Source organism: Ranitomeya variabilis, chromosome 7 (assembly GCF_051348905.1).
Source record: "Ranitomeya variabilis isolate aRanVar5 chromosome 7, aRanVar5.hap1, whole genome shotgun sequence".
Lineage (NCBI taxonomy): Eukaryota > Metazoa > Chordata > Amphibia > Anura > Dendrobatidae > Ranitomeya > Ranitomeya variabilis.
Window position 1 is genome coordinate 245,926,149 of NC_135238.1, and position 16,600 is coordinate 245,942,748.

A 16,600-nucleotide genomic window follows, 5' to 3' on the forward strand; every position below is an offset into this window, starting at 1 on the left:
TGTCTTTCATTCAGCCCCATGTCTCCAATCATGCCCCCAGGTTGTCCAGAATTCTGCCCCCAGTGTCAAGCATCCTGCCCCCAGTGTCCAGCATCTCTGCCCCCAGTGTCCAGCATCCTGCCCCAGTGTGTCCAGCATTCTGCCCCAGTGTCTCCAATATTGCCCCCAGTGTGTCCAGCAATCTGCCCCAGTGTGTCCAGCATATTGCCCCCAGTGTGTCCAGCATTCTGCCCCAGTGTCTCCAATATTACCCCCAGTGTGTCCAGAAATCTGCCCCAGTGTGTCCAGCATTGCCCCAGTGTGTCCAGCAATCTGTCCAAGTGTGTCCAGCAATCTGCCCCAGTGTGTCCAGCATTGCCCCCAGTGTGTCCAGCAATCTGCCCCCTGTGTGTCCAGCAATCTGCCCCAGTGTGTCCAGGATTGCCCCCAGTGTGTCCAGCAATCTGCCCCAGTGTGACGCAGCGGCGGGGTGCGTGCAAGGGGAAGTGAAAAAAATAAATAAAAAGACACGGGTTCAGACGCAGCAGCGGGGTGCGTGCAAGGGGATGTGAAAAAAAAGAAAGGCACGGGTTCAGACGCAGCGGTGGGGTGCGCGCAAGGGGATGTGAAAAAAGAAATGAAAAGAAAGGCACGGGTTCAGACGCAGCGGCGGGGTGCGCGCAAGGGGAAGTGAAAAAAAAAGAAAAAAAGACACGGGTTCAGACACAGCAGCGGGGTGCGCGCAAGGGGATGTGAAAAAAAAAAAGAAAGGCACGGGTTCAGACGCAGCGGCGGGGTGCGCGCAAGGGGAAGTGAAAAAAAAAGAAGAAAAGACACGGGTTCAGACGCAGCAGCGGGGTGCGCGCAAGGGGATGTGAAAAAAAAAAAAGAAAGGCACGGGTTCAGACGCAGCGGCGGGGTGCGCGCAAGGGGATGTGAAAAAAGAAATGAAAAGAAAGGCACGGGTTCAGACGCAGCGGCGGGGTGCGCGCAAGGGGAAGTGAAAAAAAAAGAAGAAAAGACACGGGTTCAGACGCAGCAGCGGGGTGCGCGCAAGGGGATGTGAAAAAAAAAAGAAAAGAAAGGCACGGGTTCAGACGCAGAGGCGGGGTGCGCGCAAGGGGATGTGAAAAAAAAAAGAAAAGAAAGGCACGGGTTCAGACGCAGCGGCTGGGTGCGCGCAAGGGGATGTGAAAAAAAAAAAAAAGAAAGACACGGGTTCAGACGCAGCAGCGGGTTGCGCGCAAGGGGATGTGAAAAAAAAAAAGAAAAGAAAGGCACGGGTTCAGACGCATCGGCGGGGTGCGCGCAAGGGGATGTGAAAAAAAAAAGAAAAGAAAGGCACGGGTTCAGACGCAGAGGCGGGGTGCGCGCAAGGGGATGTGAAAAAAAAAAAAAAGAAAGGCACGGGTTCAGACGCAGCAGCTGGGTGCGCAGACGGGGATGTGGAGAAGAAAAGTGAGCACGAGTGTTGATCGGTGAACTGAGTCACCAATCAACAACGCTCGGCGGCACTAAGGGGGGGTGAAAAAGAAAAGCGAGCACGAGTGTTGATCGGTGAACTGAGTCACCAATCAACGCTCAGCGGCTGCTAAATTTGGGCACGGACGGACGCGGCGCAAAGTGGGGGTGGAGGGGGAAGGGGGGATGGGGGGATGGGGGGGAAGGGGGGGATGGAGGGGGGGGTTAGAAAGATCGGGCCGGGATCGAGGATGAACACTTATGTTTGTAGTCTCTCTTCTTTCTTCTGTCTTTTTTCTTCTGTCTTCTATCTTCTTTTTTTTTTAGCAAGAATTATGGTGTCACAGGCTACTGTGGTACCACAAGTCTCAGCACAGGAGGGGGATCTGTCAGCGTGACCGCTCTGCAGGAACCCTCAACAAGTGTGAGGATTCCTGCAGAGCAGTCAGACAGGTCAGGGGCAGGTGAGACAGGTCACAGAGCGGTCACACCGCTGCTGTGACCTGTGATTGGTGGGATCGATGATCACATCGATCCCACCAATCAGGAGAGGCCCTGGTGATGCCGGTGTTGCTAGGCACCAGCCTATGATCGGAGCTCACAGCTCTGGTCATAGGCTGGTCACCGGCAGGTCACCATCAGGGCACAGCGCGGTCATACCACTGCTGTGCCCTGTGATTGGCGCGATCGATGATCACATCGATCGCGCCAATCAGAGCAGCAGATAACAGAGCTGGGCACAGACGCAGGGCACGGGAGGCAGGCACCGGAGCAGGTAGTTAGAAGCAGGGCACAGAGCGGTAACACCGCCGCTGTGCCCTGCGATTGGTGCGATCGATGTGATCGATTTCGAGAATTTTAATGCATTAAAGGGCATGACGTACTATCCCGTCGGTGGTCATACGGGCCCACCCCACCTCGACGGGATAGTACGTCAGATGTCAGAAAGGGGTTAAACTGTATAGAAGGTTGTGTGAGGCCATTATACTGTGTGGAGCACTGTGTGGGGCCAATTATGCAGTGAACACCGTAAAAAAATAAATAAAAAAAAGGTAAAAAAAAGTTTCTCTATTATCATACTGCTGAACAAAAAGGGCAATAAAACACGATCAGGAGGACAAATGTAAATAAAATGGTATAGCTGAAAACATCATCTTGTTCCGCAAAAAACAAGCCACCACACAGCTCCATCAGTGGAGAAATAAAAAAAATCATAGCTCTCAGAATAAAGCAATGCAAAAATAATTATTTTTCTATAAAATAGGTTTTTATTGTGTAAAAGCACCAAAACATAAAAAAACATATAAATTAGGTATCTCTGTAATCATACTGACCCGAAGAATAAAACTGCCTTATTAATTTTACCACACACGGAACAATTCCTGCATTTTTGGTCTTTGTTCTTTCTTCCTTCCAAAAATTGGAATAGAAAGCGATCAAAAAATGTCATGTGCCCGAAAATGGTACCAGTAAAAACGTCAGCTTGCCCCGCAAAAATACAAGCCCTCACATGACTCTGTAAAAAGCGTCTTTTAGTGTGTGACAGCAGACAAGCATAAAAACCTGATATAAATCTGGTATCACTGTAATCACATCGACCCGAAGAATAAAGTCACCTAATCACTTATACCACAAGAGGAACAGCATAAAAAATAAATAAAACCAATTCTTCACCTGCTGCTGATTTGTTCATTCTGTCTCTAAAAGATTGCAGTAAGACTCGGAGCACGTTTATCCTGCGCTCTTCTCTGAGCGCTTACACCGGGGTTTACGTGTAAATCTCTGAAATATTGATTCAGACAGAACCTCTGGTAGAAGATTCCCTATAATGTGGCAGATGGAGGCACTGTGGCGCCATAGGACCTGTGAGCCGGCGGTGTCCGTCTTTTTAGGATTCCATAAAAGTGCCATCGGCCACAGTTTTGTGCACTTCTGAAAAGGAGACCGCTGAACAGAGGCCAGACGGAGTCCAGAGTAACTGCTGCCTCTTTATAGTGAGTGGATCCATCGGGGGTTTCATCTGTCACATCACTCAGAGATTCAGATGGAAACCCCAATGTAAGTGCTCAGCGTTGAGTGAAGGATAAATGTGATCCCAAACGTTATGTAAAATGTTCCCAATAAAAGCTTATACTCCATCCATAAAAAGAAGAAAGTCCCCACTCAGGTCTGTCATCTGTTAATGGAAATATAGGGGGCTTCCATGTTACAGGCAGTGCAAAGGCTCTGGAAAAGCGAAATGGCTCCTCGCCCTCCAAAAGAAATTCAGCAAAGTTTGCACTGTTAGATCCAAATGCCCCCTCCTTTCTGTGCTCCAGTGTGCCTAATACACATTTAGCTCCCACTTTGGCATTTCTGTAGCAATGAGAGCCCACCTAATTTCTGAGTGCATGTCTCCAGAAGCATGAGCTGGGCATAATGTACTGGCTACTACAGCGTACTGGGCACTACAGCGGCAGATTGCAATTTACTCTGGAGTCAAAATAGTCACTACACCTCTAGATAAATTCGCAAAGGGGTATAATTTCTAAATGGGGATCACATGAGGGGGGATTCTGTGCTTCTAGTACTTAGAAGCTCTGTATATGAAGTCTGCAAACCATTCTAGGAAAATCTGCCCTCTAGAAGGCAAATAGCACTCCGTCCTGCCTGTGTCTCGCCGTGTGGCTAAGCAGTACTGTACAGCCACATATGCAGCTCTCTAAGTCTTGCGGATGCACATTGTCTTTAGAAAAATATTTTTAGAATCGAGAGTCCTCAGTGGTTGATACCTTTTAATGGCTAACTGAAAAGATGGTAACAAATTGCAGCTTTCGAGACTACTCAGGTCTCTTCATCAGACATCGACTAATGCAAAATCTGAAGAATTACATATTTATACTGGCTAACACGGTACAAAGATATACATTGTCTTTGGAGAACGTTATGCGGACAGGTCATTCCTTATTGTCCAGCTACAACCCCATAAGGTCAGCAGGCCCCTGTCACATCTGACTTTGCTGGCCCTCTGTACAGGATGAGATTTTGTGGGGCCCTGGGACTGAGTGATGCCTGGGTCTGCTCCTTAGTGGCACAATGGCCAGAACCCTGGACAGCTCCTCGCTCACAAGCCCCTCTGTCAGGTGACCCTCACTGGTGGGATAACATCTCCCAGAACACCTCAAGGTTTCCAGGACAGGCTCAGTCCTGGACAGGTTTATGTGCTAGGAAGAAAAGAAGAACAGAGCAGTGCATTCCTGTCTACAGCCCAGGAAATAAATCTGCCTGAAGACAAGACTTCAGACAGAGAATAAAACCAGGAATCCAGAGCCATGAGAGGAACCACTGCTCTCCAGAGAAGAATCAAGGCGACTGGGCTCCAGAGGGATCTACAGGCCGAGCTTATCAGCCCTGAGAAGCAGATGGCAAAGAAGCTGAACATCCAACCCCATCAACCTCCTATATCTATCACTAGCTCCATGGATCCACCTCATTTATATCATTAAAAGTCAAAGCAGCTTTATTGTCAGGGCAAATACACATTAGTATTGCCAAAGCAAGTGTACAATAAGGACTGTGGGGATAATGAAGACACTAGGGGATGATGAAGACAGTGGGCGGGACAGCGGGGGATGATGGGGAAAGCGGGGATGACGGGGACAGTGGGGAATGACAAAGACAGCTGGGGATGACGAAGACAGCAGGGGATGACGAAGACAGCGGGGGATCACAGGGAGAGCGGGGGATGATGGGGACAGCCGGGATGATGGGGACAGCAGGGGATGACGAAGACAGCAGGGGATGATGAAGACAGCAGGGGATGACGAAGACAGCGGGTATCATGGGGACAGTAGGGGATGATGGGGACAGCGGGATGACGAAGACAGCTGGAGATGACAGACACGGGGGGATGACAAAGACAGCGGGACATGATGGACACAGTGGGGATGACGAAGAGAGTGGGGGATGACGAAGCCAGCGGGGTATGATGAAGACAGCGGGGTATGACGAAGACAGCGGGGGATGAAGGGGACAGCGGGGGATCATGGGGACAGCGGGGGATGACGGGGACAGCGGGGGATGATGGGGACAGCAGGGGACGGGGACAGTGGGAGATGACGGACGCAGTGGGGATGACGAAGAGAGCGGGGGATGACAAAGACAGCGGGGTATCATGGGGACAGTGGGGGATGATGGGGACAGCGGGGATGATGAAGACAGCAGGAGATGACAGACACTGGGGGATGACGAAGACAGCGGGAGATGATGGACACAGTGGGGATGACGAAGAGAGCGGGGGATGACGAAGACAGCGGGGGATGAAGGGGACAGCGGGGGATCACGGGGACAGTGGGGGATGATGGGGACAGCAGGGGATGATGGGGACAGCAAGGGATGACGGGGACAGCGGGAGATGACGGACACAGTGGGGATGACGAAGAGAGTGGGGGATGACAAAGACAGCGGGAGATGAAGGGGTCAGCGGGGAATCACGGGGACAGCGGGGGATGATGAAGACAGCAGGGATGACGAAGACAGCGGGGATGATGGAGACGGTGGGAGATGACGGAGACAGTGGGGGGATGATGGAGACAGTGGGGGGATGACAGAGACAGTGGGGGGATAACAGACAGTCGGGGGATGACAGAGACAGTGGGGGATGACGAAGACAGTGGGAGATGATGGAGACAGTGGGGGATGATGGAGACAGTGGGGGATGATGGAGACAGTGGGGGATGACGGAGACAGTAGAAGGTGACAGCAAATGTAAGGATGATTAGGATTGTGGGGATAATGGGGACTGTGGGGGAAGATGAGAATGAGTATGATGAGGGCTGTGGGGACATAAGGGATGACAGAAACTGTAGCGATGATGGTGACCGAGGGGATGACAGAGACAGTGGGGAAGACAGAGACCGTGGGGATGAGAGAGAGTATCATAAGCCGGGACAAAAGCCCTGCCATATGGGATGGTCCGGCTGAATCTGAAGACAGTTTGGAGATATTGACAGGGGAGGGGGCTTAGTCAGTCAGGGGTGACACAAGGGGGGGTGCAGTCAGTCAGGGTTGACACATGGGGGTGCAGTCAGTGAGGGGTGATACTGGAGGAGTGACGTCAGTCAGGGGTGATACAGGGGGAGGGGGTGCAGTCAGTGAGGGGTGATACGGGGGAGCAGTCAGTTAGGGGTGAAACGGCGATGGGGCACAGTCAGGGGTGAAACGGGAGTACAGTCAGGGGTGGTACAAGGGAAGGGATGTGCAGTCAGTCAGCGGTGATACAGGAGGAGGGGCTCAGTCAGTCAGGAATGACACAAGGGGAGGGGGTGCAGTCAGTCAGGGGTGATACAGGGGGAGCAGTCAGACAGGAATGAAAGAAGGGGAGGGGGTTCATTCAAGGGTGATATGAGGCATGGGGTGAAAGGAGAAATGAAGGAATGAGTAACTTAGCCCTCTATCACCCCGGAATAAAGTCCGACCATGTACGATTCTGCTGACAGCCTTGGTGGAAAAGTATCCAAAAAAGAAGGAGTCAGAACCAAGACTGAGCAGAAAACAGATGAAGAAGCCAAACCTTGTGATACTGACCATCAATTGTCTGGAACAGTATGAATTTCTCCATGACCAGTCTTACATCCCCCAATAACCAGTCTTACCCATATATGACCAATCTTACATCCCCCAATAACCATTCTTACCCCCATATGACCAATCTTACATCCCCAATAACCAGTCTTACATCCCCAATAACGAGTCTTACATCCACCAATAACCAGTCTTATATCCCCCATTAACGAGTCTTACATCCACCAATAACCATTCTTATATCCCCCATTAACGAGTCTTACATCCACCAATAACCAGTCTTACATCCCCCAATAACCAGTCTTACATCCCCCAATAACAAGTCTTACATCCACCAATAACCAGAGTACATCCACCAATAACGAGTCTCACATCCCCAATAACCAGTCTTACATTCCCCAATAACGAGTCTTACATGCCCCAATAACCAGTCTTACATTCCCCAATAACCAGTCTTACATCCCCCAATAACGAGTCTTACATCCCCCAATAACCAGTCTTACATCCACCAATAACCAGTCTTACATTCCCCAATAACGAGTCTTACATCCCCCAATAACGAGTCTTACATCCCCCAATAACAAGTCTTACATCCACCAATAACGAGTCTTACATCCCCCAATAACGAGTCTTACATCCCCCAATAACCAGTCTTACATCCCCCAATAACCAGTCTGACATCCACCAATAACGAGTCTTACATTCCCCAATAACGAGTCTTACATCCCCCAATAACCAGTCTTATATTCCCCAATAACGAGTCTTACATCCCCCAATAACCAGTCTTACATCCCCCAATAACCAGTCTTACATCCCCCAATAACCAGTCTTACAACCCCCAATAGCCAGTCTTACATCCCCCAATAACAAGTCTTACATCCCCCAATAACCAGTCTTACATTCCCCAATAACGAGTCTTACATCCACCAATAACCAGTCTTATAACCCCCAATAGCCAGTCTTACATCCCCCAATAACCAGTCTTATCCATATATGACCAATCTTACATCCCCCAATAACCATTCTTACCCCCATATGACCAATCTTACATCCCCAATAACCAGTCTTACATCCCCAATAACGAGTGTTACATCCACCAATAACCAGTCTTATATCCCCCATTAACAAGTCTTACATCCACCAATAACCATTCTTATATCTCCCATTAACGAGTCTTACATCCACCAATAACCAGTCTTACATCCCCCAATAACCAGTCTTACATCCCCCAATAACAAGTCTTACATCCACCAATAACCAGAGTACATCCACCAATAACGAGTCTCACATCCCCAATAACCAGTCTTACATTCCCCAATAACGAGTCTTACATGCCCCAATAACCAGTCTTACATTCCCCAATAACCAGTCTTACATCCCCCAATAACGAGTCTTACATCCCCCAATAACCAGTCTTACATCCACCAATAACCAGTCTTACATTCCCCAATAACGAGTCTTACATCCCCCAATAACGAGTCTTACATCCCCCAATAACAAGTCTTACATCCACCAATAACGAGTCTTACATCCCCCAATAACGAGTCTTACATCCCCCAATAACCAGTCTTACATCCCCCAATAACCAGTCTGACATCCACCAATAACGAGTCTTACATTCCCCAATAACGAGTCTTACATCCCCCAATAACCAGTCTTATATTCCCCAATAACGAGTCTTACATCCCCCAATAACCAGTCTTACATCCCCCAATAACCAGTCTTACATCCCCCAATAACCAGTCTTACAACCCCCAATAGCCAGTCTTACATCCCCCAATAACAAGTCTTACATCCCCCAATAACCAGTCTTACATTCCCCAATAACGAGTCTTACATCCACCAATAACCAGTCTTATAACCCCCAATAGCCAGTCTTACATCCCCCAATAACCAGTCTTATCCATATATGACCAATCTTACATCCCCCAATAACCATTCTTACCCCCATATGACCAATCTTACATCCCCAATAACCAGTCTTACATCCCAAATAACGAGTGTTACATCCACCAATAACCAGTCTTATATCCCCCATTAACAAGTCTTACATCCACCAATAACCATTCTTATATCCCCCATTAACGAGTCTTACATCCACCAATAACCAGTCTTACATCCCCCAATAACCAGTCTTACATCCCCCAATAACAAGTCTTACATCCACCAATAACCAGAGTACATCCCCCAATAACGAGTCTCACATCCCCAATAACCAGTCTTACATCCACCAATAACCAGTCTTACATCCACCAATAACCAGTCTTACATTCCCCAATAACGAGTCTTACATGCCCCAATAACCAGTCTTACATTCCCCAATAACCAGTCTTACATCCCCCAATAACGAGTCTTACATCCCCCAATAACCAGTCTTACATCCCCCAATAACAAGTCTTACATCCCCCAATAACAAGTCTTACATCCCCCAATAACCAGTCTTACATCCCCCAATAACGAGTCTTACAACCCCCAATAACCTGTCTTACAACCCCCAATAACGAGTCTCACGTCCCCAATAACCAGTCTTACATCCACCAATAACGAGTCTTACATCCCCCAATAACCAGTCTTACATCCCCCAATAACGAGTCTTACAACCCCCAATAACCTGTCTTACAACCCCCAATAGCCAGTCTTACATCCCCCAATAACGAGTCTTACATCCCCCAATAACCAGTCTTACATCCACCAATAACGAATCTTACATCCCCCAATAACCACAATAACCAGTCTTATATCCACCAATAACGAGTCTTACATCCACCAATAACGAGTCTTACATCCCCCAATAACGAGTCTCACGTCCCCAATAACCAGTCTTACATCCACCAATAACTAGTCTTACATCCTCTAATAACGAGTCTTACATCCCCCAATAACCAGTCTTCCAACCCCCAATAGCCAGTCTTACATCCCCCAATAACGAGTCTTACATCCCCAAATAACCAGTCTTACATCCCCCAATAACGAGTCTTACAACCCCCAATAGCCAGTCTTACATCCCCTAATAACGAGTCTTACATCCCCCAATAACCAGTCTTACATCCACCAATAACGAGTCTTACATCCCCCAATAGCCAGTCTTACATCCCCCAATAACGAGTCTTACATCCCCCAATAACCAGTCTTACATCCACCAATAACGAGTCTTACATCCACCAATAACGAGTCTTACATCCCCCAATAACCAGTCTTACATCCCCAATAACGAGTCTTACAACCCCCAATAACTAGTCTTACATCCCCCAATAGCCAGTCTTACATCCCCCAATAAGGGGTCTCACGTCCCCAATAACGAGTCTTACAACCCCCAATAACCAGTCTTACATCCCCCAATAGCCAGTCTTACATCCCCCAATAAGGGGTCTCACGTCCCCAATAACCAGTCTTACATCCACCAATAACGAGTCTTACATCCACCAATAACGAGTCTTACATCCACCAATAACCAGTCTTACATCCCCCAATAGCCAGTCTTACATCCCCCAATAACCAGTCTTACATCCCCCAATAACCAGTCTTACCACAACTATGAACTGTCTTTGGTCTTTAGGAATTATATCAGCATATTCATGGCCAGCACTAACATTGCCAGAACAACCTTAATGTCTCTATTACCAGTTCCAATGATTCTATAACCTTAACATGTGTTCTTTTTCCCTGGCAATGAATACAACTCTTCTACTTTCCTTTGCTTATTGTTCTCCAGAGCTCCACTCTCTAGACTGTGGAGACCTGCGTGTCTCAAACAGTGCCTTCTGCCCTCCTACCAGTCCTGTAATGAAAACACAGACAGGCCTAGATGGGTTGAACAGGTCGGTCACATTTTAATAAGTTGGTGGTAAGCAGAGAAAGGCATTCACGCCTCATAACGGGCTCATCGCCGAAGGTCCTGTCTGCGATTGACAGGCGAGCAGGCCAATGAGCGGTTACGAACGTTTGCCCTTCTCCACCTTTTCCACCACGGAGCATCATGTGTATGACCTACACAGGACTCCAACCCCCCCATCAACAGTAGGGCCTGTTTGACTCAGTCCTGTAAGCCGGACAGAAATATGTCAAGACCAATGTCCGTGAGATGAACTCCATCCAGTGGTAATATTACCAGCCCTTTGGCCCTCCTGGAGATGTCGACTATCTCCTGGAAAACCTGTTGCCATTGGGGGCCTCTGATACCTCTCCAGTTTACCTCCAGTCTCGGGAAGCCTAGATTTTTTCCTCGAGGCCGAAGGTTGGCCCTGTTTGCCGCCTAGTAGACATATGAATGTCCAAAAACCCAAACTGCGGGCTTACAGACGCCTGTAAGAAACAAAATGTCTTACTTCAGCAAATCAGATCTTATACAGTATATCTGGCGAAGCATGCGGATCTCCAATAACCCATTCTCTGCACTTTGGCCTCCGATAATCCTGCCCTAGCTGCTTCAGTGGCTGCCCTGATTCGGAAAGAATGTGTCCCATACTCTATTGGGTTAGCCCCGGTTTTTGATAAGCACTACTTGGAAATTGCCTGAAATTGATAATTGGTAAGTGGGGACCCATCTGTATGTGAGAGAAAAAAATCTGCTTGAGTGTCTTATTACCACGTAGTGTATGACTAACTTTATTGGGCATACTGGGCCATCTGATGAGTTCACCAGGACCCACGTGCCCCTACTGGCAGGATCGCACTTGGATTTTTGCATGCGAATGCGCAGAGCGTACGACAAAGTCCTCATTGATTAAACAGTCTTCCACTCCTGGTGCAGTCACTATGTACATACATTACATTACTGATCCTGAGTTACCTCCTGTATTATACTCCAGAGCAGCACTCACTATTCTGCTGGTGCAGTCACTGTGTACATACATTACTGATCCTGAGTTACCTCCTGTATTATACTCCAGAGCAGCACTCACTATTCTGCTGGTGCAGTTACTGTGTACATACATTACATTACTGATCCTGAGTTACCTCCTGTATTATACCCCAGAGCTGCACTCACTATTCTGCTGGTGCAGTCACTGTGTACATACATTACATTACTGATCCCGAGTTACATCCTGTATTATACTCCAGAGCTGCACTCACTATTCTGCTGGTGCAGTCACTGTGTACATACATTACATTACTGATCCTGAGTTACATCCTGTATTATCCTCCAGAGCTGCACTCACTATTCTGCTGGTGCAGTCACTGTGTACATACATTACATTACTGATCCTGAGTTACATCCTGTATTATACCCCAGAGCTGCACTCACTATTCTGCTGGTGCAGTCACTGTGTACATACATTACATTACTAATCCTGAGTTACCTCCTGTATTATACCCCAGAGCTGCACTCACTATTCTGCTGGTGCAGTCACTGTGTACATACATTACATTACTGATCCCGAGTTACATCCTGTATTATACTCCAGAGCTGCACTCACTATTCTGCTGGTGCAGTCACTGTGTACATACATTACATTACTGATCCTGAGTTACATCCTGTATTATCCTCCAGAGCTGCACTCACTATTCTGCTGGTGCAGTCACTGTGTACATACATTACATTACTGATCCTGAGTTACATCCTGTATTATACCCCAGAGCTGCACTCACTATTCTGCTGGTGCAGTCACTGTGTACATACATTACATTACTGATCCTGAGTTACCTCCTGTATTATACTCCAGAGCTGCACTCACTATTCTGCTGGTGCAGTCACTGTGTACATACATTACATTACTGGTCCTGAGTTACATCTTGTATTATACTCCAGAGCTGAACTCACTATTCTGCTGGTGCAGTCACTGTGTACATACATTACATTACTGATCCTGAGTTACATCCTGTATTATACCCCTGAGATGCACTCACTATTCTGCTGGTGCAGTCACTGTGTACATACATTACATTACTGATCCTGAGTTACATCCTGTATTATACTCCAGAGCTGCACTCACTATTCTGCTGGTGCAGTCACTGTGTACATACATTACATTACTGATCCTGAGTTACATCCTGTATTATACTCCTGAGCTGCACTCACAATTCTGCTGGTGCAGTCACTGTGTACATACATTACATTACTGATCCTGAGTTACCTCCTGTATTATACCCCAGAGCTGCACTCACTATTCTGCTGGTGCAGTCACTGTGTACATACATTACATTACTGATCCTGAGTTACCTCCTATATTATACCCCAGAGCTGCACTCACTATTCTGCTGGTGCAGTCACTGTGTACATACATTACATTACTGATCCTGAGTTACTTCCTGTGTTATACTCCAGAGCTGCACTCACTATTCTGCTGGTGCAGTCACTGTGTACATACATTACATTACTGATCCTGAGTTACTTCCTGCGTTATACTCCAGAGCTTCGCTCACTATGCTGCTGGTGCAGTCACTGTGTACATGAGTCGCCCGTCAAGGCAGTAGGGTACTCGGTACCGGGTCCGGTCGTAATTAAAGGGGTGGTCATGGTGGCAGCGACCCGGTCAGGGGCCTTGGGCTCTCAAGTAAGTTGGACGGTCTTTAAAGGGGTTGTGGAAATAATGAAAGTTCGTGACGCCACCTGTGGTTCTTGGTCAGAGGTGACTGATGCTGCTTAAAGAGTCCTCTGGGGGCGATGGTGCTGCAGCAAAGATGTTATCGCTTCCCACAGGTGAAGCGGTGTCCCCAGGGCTCCCGGTGTATTTGGCAGGGATGTTGAATGCCGGCAAATTAATGGACGACACAGGGTTGCAGTCTTTACCTGGCTTACTAGTGTTAAGCAGCCTGAAGACAAGTGGAAATCCCTTTGACAGGTCAGTTTGGGAGCCTTCCACTATGCGCTGGTCTGTAGTCCCTTGCTGCCTGTAGCTGTCTAACAAGGTCCTCTTTCTTCCCCTGTCCGAGGACAGTACCTGAACGGTAGGCAACTTGAGCCGTTTCTTTGGTGTCTCTGTTCACGGTGAATTTGGACTCTGATTGCTGCTGTACCTCAGCTATTATGTGGGCAAGTCTCTTTTAGTTTCCTGCCCTCCGGTTCGGCCGTGGGACTTGTAGTTCCTCACGACCTCGGGCTCCCGGTGCCCGGTTTCTGCACTCAGCTTAGAGAGACCCAGTTGCAGCCTTTCTCTAGCTCCTAGGTCCTTCTGTGCTCCTTCACTGTTTGCTGCCAACTGTCAACTGTCCGCTTGTCTGCACCAGACTATCTGACTCCTCCTCCAGACCAGGATGTTTATAGGGAAGTTCCCTTTAAACCGGGTTTAGAGCTCCCCCTTCTGGCCTGGAGTCAAAATGTGTTGCATATAAGGGTACCTGCCAAAGGGATTCCTCCTGTTTCCAGGCATGGCATTACCCTCCCCGAGAGAAAGGCAGCACCACTGTGGTACCCGAACTCTTGGGGTGCCACATACATTACATTACTGATCCAGCCACTCAGTCTCTCCGCTCACACATATTATACATATATACAGAATAATAGCTAATAATAACTAGTGATGAGCGAGTGTACTCATTGCTCGGGTTTCCCGGAGAACGCTCGGGTGACCTCCGAGTATTTGTTAGTGTTCAGAGATTAAGTTTCATCGCAGCAGCTGAATGATTTACACAGCGATGCAAGTCGTCCATGGTACTGGTCTCGGATGTGGACAAGTCCTGTGCCTGGAGGTGGATGTCCTGTGCCCGAAAGAGGACTAGCATGTGTAACGATTGCAAACAGGTGGATATGGTGCCCGGCTGCTATCCGAAGGATATCCTGGACTGTGTACGACTGTGTGAGTAAACAGGCTGTGATACAGCGATGCAGGAACTAGTCAGAGGAGGACTGGCGTGTGTAGTGTGTGCAACATATGAGGCTGTGTATAAGGAGACTGAAATATGGTGTGCAGTCGCCCAGGCAAACTGGACAAGTTAAGTCTGAGCTGTTTAGGGACCGCAATCTAAAGCCATATGATTTGTATTGCTATGAACTGGTGTAAACTGAATACTGATAATATCCACTGAAGTTATATGCATTTATATGAATTGGACTTTAATGCTGTGAAGAATCACATTAAAAGAGACTTTTGTGCTTGAAGTTTGTGGGTCACTGCCTCTTCACTGCGTACGATGCTACCATAATCTTACATATGGTGGAAAGAATGAAGGCAGTGTGAACTGAGGCATATCCCAAAGCGTGCTGCATAGCGTTGTGCAAAATCTGCTGGAAAAATTTTTTCAAGACAGCTTGCTGTGGCTCGGTGGGGCCACGAAGATTGAAGGCTTCTGGCGGTAACTCAGTGGGGTTACGAAGATTTGCTGTGGATTGGCGGGTCCATGAAGTCTGCGCAGCAGGAGCTGCAGTTCTGGCTGCAGCAACTAGAGGCACTGCAGTTGCAGCAGAGAATGTGTTTATGTACTGTGTTGGGCATAGAGCCCAAAAATGTTGAGATACCCGCCATAGGGATTGCCAAATTAGGGTCAGAGTGTAATCCCGATAGCTCCCCCTAGAGGTATTGGCAGGAGAAACTGAAAATGTTGTTTTGGGCGAGATGTCACAGGGTCATATGGATGCCCTATCTCGCGCCCATACAGGATAACAAATGTTCAACCCCACAGGTATGAACGGGGGGAGGATATGTGAGGCTGTGGCCTCTGATACAGCTAGGGGGCGCTGTTTGTTCTCCCCAGGTTGTGCATGCAGACGGATGAAGTCCATAGGTGTGCATGAGAGTCACAGATTTCCGGTCCAGGTTTTCCATGTGGCAGAAGGCCACAGGTTTGTGTATGTTTAAAAGCCCTGCAGTAATGGGTATGGGTGTGTCAGGTGTCAGGTGAGGTGCAACGATAGTGTCAGTCTGGTGTGTGCTGGTGTGCAGAGCAGAGGCCTGCAGAGTGCTGGCTGAGTGCATGGAGGCACAGGCCAGCGGAGCCAGCACCCAGGGCAGCTGAATAGCCTTGCTCCCGCAGTGTACACAGAGATGCAAGTCGTCCATGGTACTAGTCTCAGATGTGGACAAGTCCTGTGCCCGGAGGTGGATGTCCTGTGCCTAAAAGGAGTCAGATGTGGACAGTCCTGTGTGTTATGACCCCAATGGCAGAGGGTCTCAGGAATAAATACCAAGTCTGCAAACATAAAAAACCAGCTCATAGGGCAGTGGTAACTGGGCTGACCATATATCTAATCCTAGCACCACAAATAGAAGTAGCCGGGGAACGTGCCTACGTTGGTTCTAGACGTCTCGCGCCAGCCGGAGAACTAACTAACCCTAGAAGGGAAAAGAAAGACCTTTCTTGCCTCCAGAGAAAAGACCCCCAAAGTTGTATACAAGCCCCCAACAAATAATAACGGTGAGGCAAGAGGAAAAGACAAACATAAGAATGAGCTAGGTATTTAGCAAAGAGAGGCCCACTAGCTAATAGCAGAATATAGTAAGATGACTTATATGGTCAGCAAAAACCCTATTAAAATATCCACGCTGGATATTCAAGAACCCCCGAACCGTCTAACGGCCGGGGGGAGAACACCAGCCCCCTAGAGCTTCCAGCAAGGTCAGAAATCACATTTAGTACAAGCTGGACAAAAATAGAAGCAAAGCAAGTAACTCAAAACACAAAGAAGCAGGACTTAGCTTAATTTTGCAAGAGCCAGGACCAG